The following is a 12,161-nucleotide window of genomic DNA, read 5'->3' on the forward strand; positions in this document are numbered from 1 at the left end:
GTATATAAATTCCCCCTGCTTATTCAGCGTATTGACTCATTAACATTTTGCCTTCTTGATTAATTTAAATGGCTTTGGAGAGGTTTACGTATTGGCACACTGGAACCAACATAATTGCATTAGAGGCTACTCTTGCCAATGCTTATGTTCAGAAAGAAAATATAATAGTGATGACAATGCCAACTTCAGAAGAATGAGGGACCATCTAGGATTGGATACTGAAGGTCAGTGCTTTGCGTTTATAGGAAGCTCCTGAGGGGAGACCTAGCACCATGTTCCAACAGGTTTTAGTGCAGAAGATGCATTCACACAAAAGAATTAATATTCCCAAATCTATTTCTGATGACTCAGTGCGCTAAAAAATTCTGCAATCCAAAATCATTAAAATGAATAAATAAATACATAAATGAAAATGGAGAAAAGAGATTTATGAGTGAAAAGGGCATTTTAGAAGGTTTCAAAATAAGCACTTTAAACTTTTGCATATATATTTGAAAGCATATTAACTCCAAATATAGGAAGTTGTTCCTGGGGGATTCATGGTGTTTCATTTCCTCTATCTGTCACAACCTGTTATACTTAATTAATAATATGTTTATTACTCCTGCTAGACTATGACTTCTCCAAGACAGGATCTGAATTGTAGTCAAATTTGTATTGCAAATATTGTACTTGACACAATGTAATTGGTACACCATTATTTAGTGAATTGGATTGAACTGAATTAAGTTAATACTTGTAAATGTCATTATCCAATCAGTCAGCAAAGACTGGGCACTTGTAGGAGGCAAAACAAAGACACTGGCTAGCCCTATGACTAGGTATTCTATTAAAAAAAAAAAAGATTGGTTATGTGGTTTTGATTAAAACTGCTATTGGATTTTTCTAAGCATATTAATGAATCATTAACTGATTCCACATTTCTCCTCAACCCCAAAGGGAACTGGGTCATATTATGCAGTCATCCTCAACATTCCAGGACCCTCCTTTTCCCGTAGCATAAAATAAGCTATCCCTTCAGAGACCATTTGTGAATGTACTAGGTTTTAAAAGCACATCTATCTTGCAAATCAATGTTACAGGTGCTGTATTTTTAGAGAGCCATTGACCTCTAAATATTTCCAGGGCACTTGACACTCAGCAACCCTTTTCTTGGTGCCATAGCACGTGGTGCACTAAAAGAAAAAAAATCATAATTGCATGGTCAAATCATAATCAAACAAACAGGAATGCTAACACAATCAAAATAACTAAATCAAGGCACATAACAAAAGAATTAAGAAGAAAGAAATCTTGTGAGGTAGATGAAGTGGTCTGTGTGGTGATTAAGGGGCGGGTGCAGAGCTGGACCCCTGAATCAGGAGAGTGAGGATTTAAATTAGGCTCTTTGTCTACTGATGCTGGGGGCCTTGCCCCTGAGGCTGCTGCTCTGAACAATATGCTGGAAATAGGCTGGAAGGGACCTAAGCAAGTCATGAACCATTTAGAGTGAGAACAAAGAGAAAAAAAACTAGAAATGACACACAGGTGCTGTCAGTGTAACTGGTAAAACCCTAAGAAAGAAGAGCCACTGGACCAATGTAATGGCATAAAGAGATAGTATCCTGTGATAAGGCATTACCCAAAAGTAAACAATGCTATGGAGTGGAACACAATTCATCCATAATCCCTAGCGGTCAAAAGCATCAGTTGTAATCCTTGGAGTATAGAGAAGTTAAGTGATTCTTGCCACATTGTCTGTCCCTTCCTCATTCCTCATTCCCCCACTACATATGGCGCGCACACACACACACACACACACACACACAGACACACAATTTCTCTCAGGGCTAGTTTGATATAATAAATTAAAATACATCCAATGTTTGGATTATAATCAGTTTAGTTAAGATTATTTAACAACTCAACTAATATCTTTAGCAAATTCTTCAAAATCTGGACAACATACAGCCCTCTGGATGGATGCCATGCATTCAAACCCTGTGCCAAAATCTTTACTCACTTTCTTGTAGTCTAACAAAATTCTTCCATTTTTGAAATTTCATTTACAAGAAATAAAGATAGGAAGCATTTGTTAAGCACATGCAGAATATTTTGTTTTATTCATTTGTTTGGCACTCAATGGGCTATTTCAATTTGAAAACCTGTGCTGCTCAGCTCTGAAAATTTTCTTATAATATTTCTTTGATCATTTTTTCCCTTTTGTCTTTTGTTTGCCCTTTCTTTAACTCCTTATAGGCAGAACTCCTAAAGTAATTCTTTTATCTTTTCTCACTTATTTTTATTCTTTCCATTTTAAAATTCAGTTTTCTAAGGGGAGTTCTTTGGCTTTATCATTCAATCCTTCTAAATTTTATTAATACTTTTAATTTTTTAGTTTTCCAAATCTTTTCTTGGTTTCTGAATATTCATTTTTCATAGTAGTCTAGTCTTTCACAGGTGCAGCTTCTCTCATGTCACTGAAGAAATAAATATACATATATTAGACATTTCCTTCTGTATCTTGCATTGTGCCTGTTCACTGTAGCTTCTTTTATATTTGTTTATTGTCTTTTTTTCTCTCTCATTTATAGTGTTTTTCATCTCAGAAGATGCTACATTACTTGCCTGCTTTAGACACAAATGCAAATTTGATAACTTTCTTACCTGCATGTTTAAATGACATTAATGCCATGCTGGTAGAAAGAGAGAAAAATGAGAAAGAGAAATAGAAGTTCTAGGAAGAAGATTAAAGCAAAGTTTGTGTTGGTATGTGATTATGAAAGTATCCAAGCTTCCCACTTTTACTAGGTACTGCTTCTTCAAACTTACGTGAAATTCACTTATACTTAAAAAGCCAAAACATATATTATCATAGAAATTCAGTTGAAAAGAGAAAAATAGAAAATACCTGTGCCACTAATTCTATGAATACATAATGTTAAAAGAAATCAAAAGAAAGAAATTCACAATGGCTGGGAGGGCTGTTTTCCACTATATTTTGGGGGACCTTTAAAGAAAATTTTATAACCTTCTCTTATTTTATTCCAATTCTGAGCCAACTTTTTTTTCCCAGAACACCAACCAACTAACCAACAGACAATGCACGTAAAAGAATGAGGATGAGAAAATGTAACATGGGAACATCAAACTTAAAATGAAAATTGAAGTGATGAAGCCTGGTAGTAGCTTTCTCCATCTGTTGCTTTGAAAATTAATAAGAAAAGGTTGCATTGAGGTAAAGCCAAGGGTGTTGACTCCACTTGGTATGCGAGGAGTCAGCTAGCAATAAATGTGAAGACTCCAACACATCACTTCTTTATTTGCTGTAGAGTTAGACTTTTGTAGCAAACCATTTTTGAAATTCATTCAAACCCTATGGTAAAATTGCTCTGGCACCAGCCAGTATATATCAGAAAATCCCATCATGTCTGAAGGGGTACCACAGTCACTCCCATTCATAGCAGGGCCTCAGAAGTTCTCCAAAAAGCAGTTAAAGAATTGTGCTCATTAATTCCTTTCAAAAGGCAGAGGCAGTTTAAACTACTCTAATGCATAAGCAGATAGAAATTGAGGTGAGACAAAAAAATAATATCATCCATTCTTCTAATTATTAGAGGAACTAAATTCCTCTGTTAGAACCAACTAAGCCACTTTTCATTTTTTCCCTCTAATTTTTCCATGCTACTCAATCTCTAATTTCTTGTTCTGTTTTATACCTCCATTTCTTCTTCTTCTCTTCTTTTTGTACTTTTTCCTTAAGTGTTTCTTCCTCCTGTTTTCTATTTACATCCTTCCGGTAGTCTCTCTCCTCTCTTTCCCTCTTTTCTTGATTGCTCTTTCTTTTACTTTCCCTGTAGCTGCCACAGCATCAATATATGGATCTGAAATGTGTGTATGTTTCTGGATTGCGTCTATGTGAGCATTTAATGTTATGCTCATTGAACATAAGGTAATTTTTTTTTTCTAAAATGAAAAAAATTTCAATGTGAGCTTTTTCTTCCCTCATCCTTTTAAAAATGAAGCTTTAACTCATTCAATTATTTCAAAACATCTTCATGATAATACTTAATGGATTTACTTAATATATTTAGTGGTTAATATAAAATAATGATTTTTCACTCCTGGTTTAGAGTATTTCATAAGACCCAAAGAAATATGACCAGTTCTCTTTGCTATCTATATTATAGAGCACATTTTGTTTCATAGGTATAAAAAAGACTGCTGTGGATACTCAATGTCTCTGAAGAACAAAATGTGCCAAATTGCTGCTTTTCCCTCAGAAATATGGCTACATCTGAAGTGCGAGTTAAATACCAGAGACCATTTTGAAAGTGGCAAAATCTGAGAGTAATACAGAACTCTTCATGAAGTAGAGAACTAATATATTAATACTTTTCAATCAAAGGAGTCATTACACAATATCTTAACAATACTAGAATCTCCGTAGAATTTTTATATAATGGAAAAGTGCCTTGAGTTTATCATGATAGCCTTGATTAAAACCCAGATTTTCCATGCTTTAGCAGTGTAGACCTACATATCAAGTGCAAATCATCATAACCCACATTTAGGCCCTCATGTCTAGCTAAAATAACCACACAAAGCTATTGCAAGAATTAACTGACTCATAAATGTAAAAAATACCAAGCATAATGATTGGCACGAGAGTCAGTGTTTTTAATTTTTACCTTCCAAAACACTTTCACATTTCCTATCCTGTTTGAATTTTCCTAAGAGCACTTTTAGTGACAATATAAGGAAAAAATATTATGAGCATCATATATATGTGTATACACACACACACACACACATACACACACACACACACACTGAAGCCCTAAAAGGCTAAGTCTAAGGGCTGAGGATTTTTTTTTTTAAGAAATTATCAGCATATTTTATTGATGATTTTTTGCAACAGGTAATCAGTGCCTTATAATTATTTTCACAGCCTAGTTATTTTTAAATGCCTTTCTTGAGTGCCCCAATATCTAAAGTCGGTAAATAAACTCTTATGTTCTAAAAAGAAGTGTCCACCAATACAAAAATTGCCTGCCCATCCCAATCCCTTCTCTGGCCCTGATATATATTAACATGCATTTTGCCAATGATCTATTAGTATATATTAATAGTATGCCAATGGGTATTCAATGTTAGTGATCTGATGTCAATTCCAACCTGCATCCTTATATTCTCACAGACTCGCCCAAGGAGACGTTATAGTCTCACTAATAGAATCTGCTAAACTGCTTTCAAACTTGAGATAGTAGTACGGGAGCAGTGAGAGAGCTACAATTTACAATACTATTGCTTTAAAACATTTTCCAGAAAACTCAGTTTTCAAAATCTTAGTGAGAGGATGATATAAATTAGGTACTCCACTCTTACAGAATTTCAATCTGGAGTTTTCAATAATACAGTCAGGAAATATGGTAAAAAGAAAGAAATTACAATCACATTGCATAGAACTCCTTATATAAATGGCATTATAGAATGTCAAATAAAAGAGCTATTCTGCAATCTGCAACAGTAATCAATAGTCTGATGGCTCAAGATAAGCTTATTAGTCATTTCTGATTAACTATGTAATATTTAATATTTTGATCACATGAATGGTATAGAACATTTTTCTCTCTCTATTTCTCACAATGGAACTAAAACAAGTTATTATGCATGCCTCCTTCCTATTCCTGTATAATGCATCCTCTGCATATATTGTGGAGCTAAAACCTGACATGAAAGTTTATGACAGAGTAAGATTGTAAAAATGTATTTTTTATTTGAGACAATTTTGCTATAAAAGCACATTTCAGTCCTTTAAAATAACAGTTGACAAGATTTACTGTATCAAATATAAGTTTCACACCTCAGTCGGTGGTAGATTTCAAACAAACCCCAGCAGCTGAGCTGAAATTGGCTTTTAGAATCTTTAAGTTAGTTTTTTCCCAGATTTTTTAACTTAAAAAAAATCACACTTATCATGCAGCTTGCAAATTTTTTGGTTTGCCTTTATCCATTTTATTATCCTTTTCTTATTGACAGAGACAGGAGCCATGTCAGTGCTATATTAATCCAGAAACTAAAAATAAGTAGGTAATATTGTGAATATTAATGCAAGGTGGCAGCTCTCATTTTTTTAAATCCCAACCTATTTTACATTTGAACTAATTTGTACAAAATGTATTTAAAAATCAGAAACTTAAAGACAACCAATTTTCAACTCATTGACCTATAAATTTGCCCGTGATTGCAGTGCACTTCTGCTATAGCAGGGAGAATAGGAGTCAGCGTCTGAAATTGCAGGTCCCTTGGGGAGGGCATAATCACATGCCGACAATGCACTGGGGCCCTTTAATGTCCAGGGTGGAAATTAGAGGATGTCTAGCCAGTTTATGAGTCCCTAGAGAGGGGAGAAATGGATGTTGATAACCATAACATCTTGATCTGTGGGGAGCCTGTCTAGTTCCTGGTAAGAATTTCAAGCTTAATATTTCCTGGATAGATTTCTCTTCTCTCTCTCTTTCACTCTCTTGTTTGCTAACTAAGCAAACAATATAAAAGTATACTCAAAAAAAAAAAAAAAAAAAAAGAAAAGAAAAGAAGAAAAGAAAAGAAAAAAGAAAATTAAACAGAGAAAAATCCCAATAGATTTGACCTTAGATTTGTTTCATCTGTCATGAATATTTGGCATTAATATTTACATGCTTTGTAAATTTAACTCTAATAATGACCAACATTTATGTAATGCTTTCAAGATTCCACACTCAGGAGGCTGAGACAGGAGAATCACTTGAGCCCTAGAGTTTGAGGTTGCTGTGGGCTGTGACAATGCTCCTGCACTCTAGCCCTCTAGCCGAGGTGACAGTGAGAGACTGTCTCAAAAAAAAAAAAAAAAAAAAAAATTCCAAAGGGCTTTTACATAAATTTTGTTATACTGGTAGAAATATAACCCCATCATACAGATCACAAAGCTGAGCCTTGAAAGTTATTTAAACAGAGTTCCTGTGATAGAAATTAAAATGTACTTTTTCAAAATTCATAGCTGATGCCCTTTTGCCTATATTAAGTTGACAATTTTAATCTTTGAAATGTGTGCTATTTTCTATAACACTTTTGTAATTTCTGTAGTAAATTTTCTGTACTTTCTGTAAGAGAGAAAATTTAAAATTAGGATTCCTATGTTTCACATATTAAGAAAGATAGACCTTCCACAATATGCTGAAATAAGAATAAAAAAAAAAAAGAAAGAAAGATAGACCTGTAATAGAGCACCTAAGTAAAGTACTAAAGTATAAGTAGACAGATTCCTGCCAAATGTCCTCAGACAGTTTCCTTTCCTATAAGAACAGATCTATTAAAATGTGAAGTATTGGGATATAGACGAAGATGCAGAAGATAAGTCACTTTCTCTTTGATTTTATTTCCATGCCCTTTGGTCTTATTGTTTGTATGCTCATTGGTAAAATGTGGGACTCAAAACTGCCACTGATTATTCCTAATAAGCCTCAACTGAAAACCACCCAAATGTCCATCAGCAGTAGAATGGATTAATTAATTGTTTTTCATATAAACATGAAGATAATATATAACAATTTTTAAAATCTTCAACTATAAACAATGATATGGATGAATTTCTTAAATGTAATATTCAGCAAAAAACAAGCTGGACACAAAAGAGAACAAGCTGTTTTATTGAACTTACATAAAATATGATTCATAAAGTAGCCTACAGGTTAAAAGTTAGAGAGTATAAGCAGTCACCCTCAGAGGCATTAGTAACTGGGAGTATGGCAAGAACATCAGGGGTATTGGGAACACCATGGCTCTTATCCAAGCTCTAGGTACGTAGCTGAGCTTAATTTGTAAAAATATTTGAAGATAAACATTTGTGATATGTTTACTGTCCTGTACATATACTACGTTTCAATAAAATATCTGAAGGAAAAATGCGGCTGGATCTTAAGATTGCATTTGTATTCATCATGGATACATTGGAGCTGCTAACTCCAGGCTTTCTGAAGTAGAATAGCATTGGAAAAGCATGGGCATTAGATTCAGATGCCTGAGTTGGAAGTCTCTACTCCATGGTGATGCTTATTAGCAGTGTGCCCCTGGGGAAGGATTCTTAAGTCTGTTTCCCCAGTAAAATTCTTATGGATTTGCCCCATCAACTAATTCATAGGGTTTTGTAAAGCATAAATGAATATACTATAAATTGAGAGACCACAAACAAATGTATGGCATTATTCTTCACTGCCCTTAAACATCTTGAGCAAGTGCTATCTCAGGAAAAAAATCAAATTCTATATTAGGAAGGTTAAGTAATATTTTAGTATAATCACCAACCCTCCCCTCCATAGTTCAATAACTTCACATAATAGATATTATTTCTGACTTTTCGTAAATCCAGTTGGTGTTTCCTGCTTTAACAGCCTTCAGTGATCTTGTACTTATCCAGGTCTTGGGCTTCTTTCCCTTTATTCTGTATTAGAAAAAAGAGAACATAGAGAAGGTACAGCTATTTCATAACTGCTTTGTTCCTAAAGAGGTACACACATCATTTCCACTTACATTCATTAGTGGGAAGTCAGCCACATGGCCCCACCTAGTTGCAGACAATCTAAGGAGTGTACAAGTCTTTATTGGTCCATTGGTCATGTCTGTCACATTGCCCGTTTGTTCTCTCTCACAAACCACAAAACAATTTTGAGGCTGTGTCAGTTGAGCATTTCACAGCAAAATTCATAGAAACACAGATCATTTGATCTACAAACATATGTAACTCCCTTGAACACATTTTCTGAACAGCTGACTTTGAACTCAATCTGAATACCATGGATTTCTTCACTAGTTCTATGTGATATCTTACATTCATGAACAAACATTAGTTATGCTTAAGTCCCAGTGCCTACACTGACATTTGTATCAGTCAGAATTGAACACACTCCAATCTTTGTGATCTTTAAAGTGAGAGGTATCTTGGGATAGTAGAAAACTCCTAGCACTAACGACTGGCATCACGATTTACCTTCTGAATTTAGAAACAAATATAACTATTTTAGACTAGAGAAAATTAGTATGTAGGACTTTTAAACCTTCATAAATTTAATTTATCAAAGCTCACTGTTAAATAGTATCCTTTACGATATAAATAAAAGCTTTACTTTTAAAATAGAAAGTTTATATAGGGTATGTGACTTATCCCAAATCACAAAATTGGAGCCAAAACTTGGAGCTCAGAATTACTAGTATGAATTATTTAATATTCTCATTAAAGAGGGAAAATGTCATAGAAAAAAACTGTAATGATGTTTGTGTATAGGTGCCCTAACAGTCAAGTTTAAGACAAGATTTGATAAATCCAGTGTGCCATGTGACTGCTTAAATTAGTTACTTCCCCTCTTGACAGTTGACCCAAATAGTACCAGAAACTGTAATTACATCAGTAATCAGCATAAATTTTACGTAGTCCTCATTTTTAAGTACTTGAAGACTTAAGATTACAAAACATAAGGCAAAAGGTATCACTTTGGAGAGTTTTCATCATATAGCCTTTTGCTTCCAGGAAGTGGTTATTTTATTATATATATATATATATATATATATATATTTAGGTCTCTCATGCCTGAAATGAATTTTCAAGACTCAATGTCTTTATGCTAAGTATTCAGCACTCCAAAAACTACTGCTTCTGAAAGTGTGTATAGGTCAGGAATGAAGTGTTCTATTTTTACAATGAAATGCAGATTTCCTATTAAAAAGTAAAGCTTTCATTTCCAATGTTATAAAGGATAGTATTTGAATTTTGGTGAATTAATTTAGAAAGCTAAAGAAGTTCTATATAAGAATTTTCTCTAGTCTATGTATTTACATTTGATTTTACATTTGAGTATTATTAATAATATCCAATACTTGGCTCTGGGTATTTGGGTCAAATAAATATTGGTAGATGATATTTAAATGATCAATATTTATTGCACTATTTTCAATTAAATTTGGTTTCATAGCTGCTTACATAATTTCAGGTATCTATTATCAAAATATATTGATATTACTTTTTTATTTGTCTCATCTCAGTATTTTTTAAATTTAATTTTTTATTGATACATACATAATAAATGTACATATTTTCAGGGTACATGTGATAATTTAATACATTTTTATAATCAAAACAGGGTTATTGAGATATCTATCACCTTAAATATTTACCTTTTCTTTACACTAGGAACATTTGAATTACTCTCTTCCAGCTATTTTGAAATGTAACAATAAATGTTAACTATAGTTAGCCTACTGGTCTATCAGACAAACACCAGGTCTTATTTCTTCTATCTAACTGCATATTTGTACCCGTTAATCAACCTCTATTTACTTTCCTTCCCACTACCCTTCCTGGCCTCTGGTAACCATCAATCAATCTACTTTCTATCTTCATGAGAGTCACTTTTTTAGCTCCCACATCTGACTGAGAACATGAAATGTTTGTCTTTCTATGACTGGCTTATTTCACTTAGCATAATGATCCCCAGTTCCATCCACGTTGCCACCAATGACAGAATATTCTTTCCTATGGCTGAATAATTTTCTGTTGTGTATAATACCATATTTTCTTTATCCATTCATCCATTGATGGTCACTTAGGTTGATTCCATATTTCAGCTATTGTGGACAGTGCTGCAGTAGACATGGGAGTGTAGATACCTCTTTGATATACTGATTTCTTTTCTTTTGGATATATATCCAGTAGTGGAATTACTGGATCATATGGTAGTTCTATTTTTAATTTTTTTGAGGAACCTGCATACTGTTTTCCAAAGCTACTGTACTAATGTACATTCCCACCAACAGTGTACAAGGATTCCCCTTTCTCTACATCTTAACCAGTATCTGCTATTTCCTGTCTTTTTGGAAAAAGCCATTGTAACTAAAGTGAGATGATATCTTATTGTGGTTTGACTTCCATTTCCACGATGATTAGTGATGTTGAGTATTTTTATATACCTATCGGCCACTTGTTTATCTTCTTTTGATAAATTTCTATTCAGACATATTTTGCCCATTTTTATTTGTATTATTTGGGTTTTTGCTATTGAGTTATTTGAGTCCCTTATATATTCTGGCGATAATCCCTTGTCAGATGAATAGTTTGAAAATATTTTCTCCCATTCTGTGCATTTTCTCTTCACTTTGTTGACTGTTTCTTTTGCTGTGCAAATGCTTTTTAGCTTAGTATAATCTCATTTGTTTATTTCTGTTTCTGTTCCCTGTGCTTTTGAGTTCTTACACAAAAAAAATCTTTGCTCAGACAAATGTCCTACAGGGTTTCTCCAACATTTTATTTTAGTAGTTTCATAGTTTTAGGTCTCAGCTTTAAGACTTCAATATGTTCTGATTTGATTTTTGTATATGATGAAAGACAGGGGTCTAGATTCATTCTTCTGCATATGGTTATCTAGTTTTCCTAGCACCGTTTATTGAAGAGACTGCCCTCTCCCTATTGTGTGTCTTGGAACCATTATTGAAAATGAGTTGGCTACAAATACATAGATTTATATTTAAGTTCTCTATTCTTTTCTACTGGTTTTTGTGTCTGTTTTATGCCAGTACCATAATGATTTGATTACTATAGCTTTGAAGTCAGATAGCATGATGCCTCTAGATTTGTTCTTTTTGCTCAAGAGGTCTTTTGTGGTTCCTTATATCTTGGGCTTTTGGCTAAGATCAAGTGTAGTGTCTGCTCTTATCAGTGTAAATGCACTTTTTAAAAAAAAATTTCCTTTTCTTCCTTAAAGCAAAGAACAAGATGGACAAATAAAAAGAGTGAGGAGATATTTCAGGGTAGAAATATGATGTGAAGAATTGTTCTTGTCTTTCATCCAGATTTGAATAATAACTTTCAAAAAGTCAGTTCATGGGAATAGATGGATGAGCATTTTGTAATACAGGCCATTATGGCCCTGGGGTCTTCAGTATTTCTGTGATAAGTCTGTAGACGCCATGGTCAAAAGTAGTACAATAAATAGATAGTAAGCTCGGTGAGGGCTTTGCTTGTGTCATCTTCAGTAATCAGTATGCACCTATCAATCAGCACAATACCTAGCACATAATAGATGATTAAAAATTAGTGAAGTATGAGTAGTAGTAACTTCCCTACCCCTTGGCTAGTCTTGATGTGTGACCCT

The 12,161-nt window shown here is 33.7% G+C and overlaps 1 pseudogene; it reads left to right on the forward strand.

Moving 5' to 3' along the window:
* The first annotated feature begins 11,677 nt into the window (after nucleotides 1–11,677).
* Nucleotides 11,678–11,775, forward strand: LOC138388683 (U2 spliceosomal RNA; annotated as a pseudogene).
* Nucleotides 11,776–12,161: the final 386 nt, after the last annotated feature.

The sequence above is a fragment of the Eulemur rufifrons genome, chromosome 7 (assembly GCF_041146395.1).
Source record: "Eulemur rufifrons isolate Redbay chromosome 7, OSU_ERuf_1, whole genome shotgun sequence".
Lineage (NCBI taxonomy): Eukaryota > Metazoa > Chordata > Mammalia > Primates > Lemuridae > Eulemur > Eulemur rufifrons.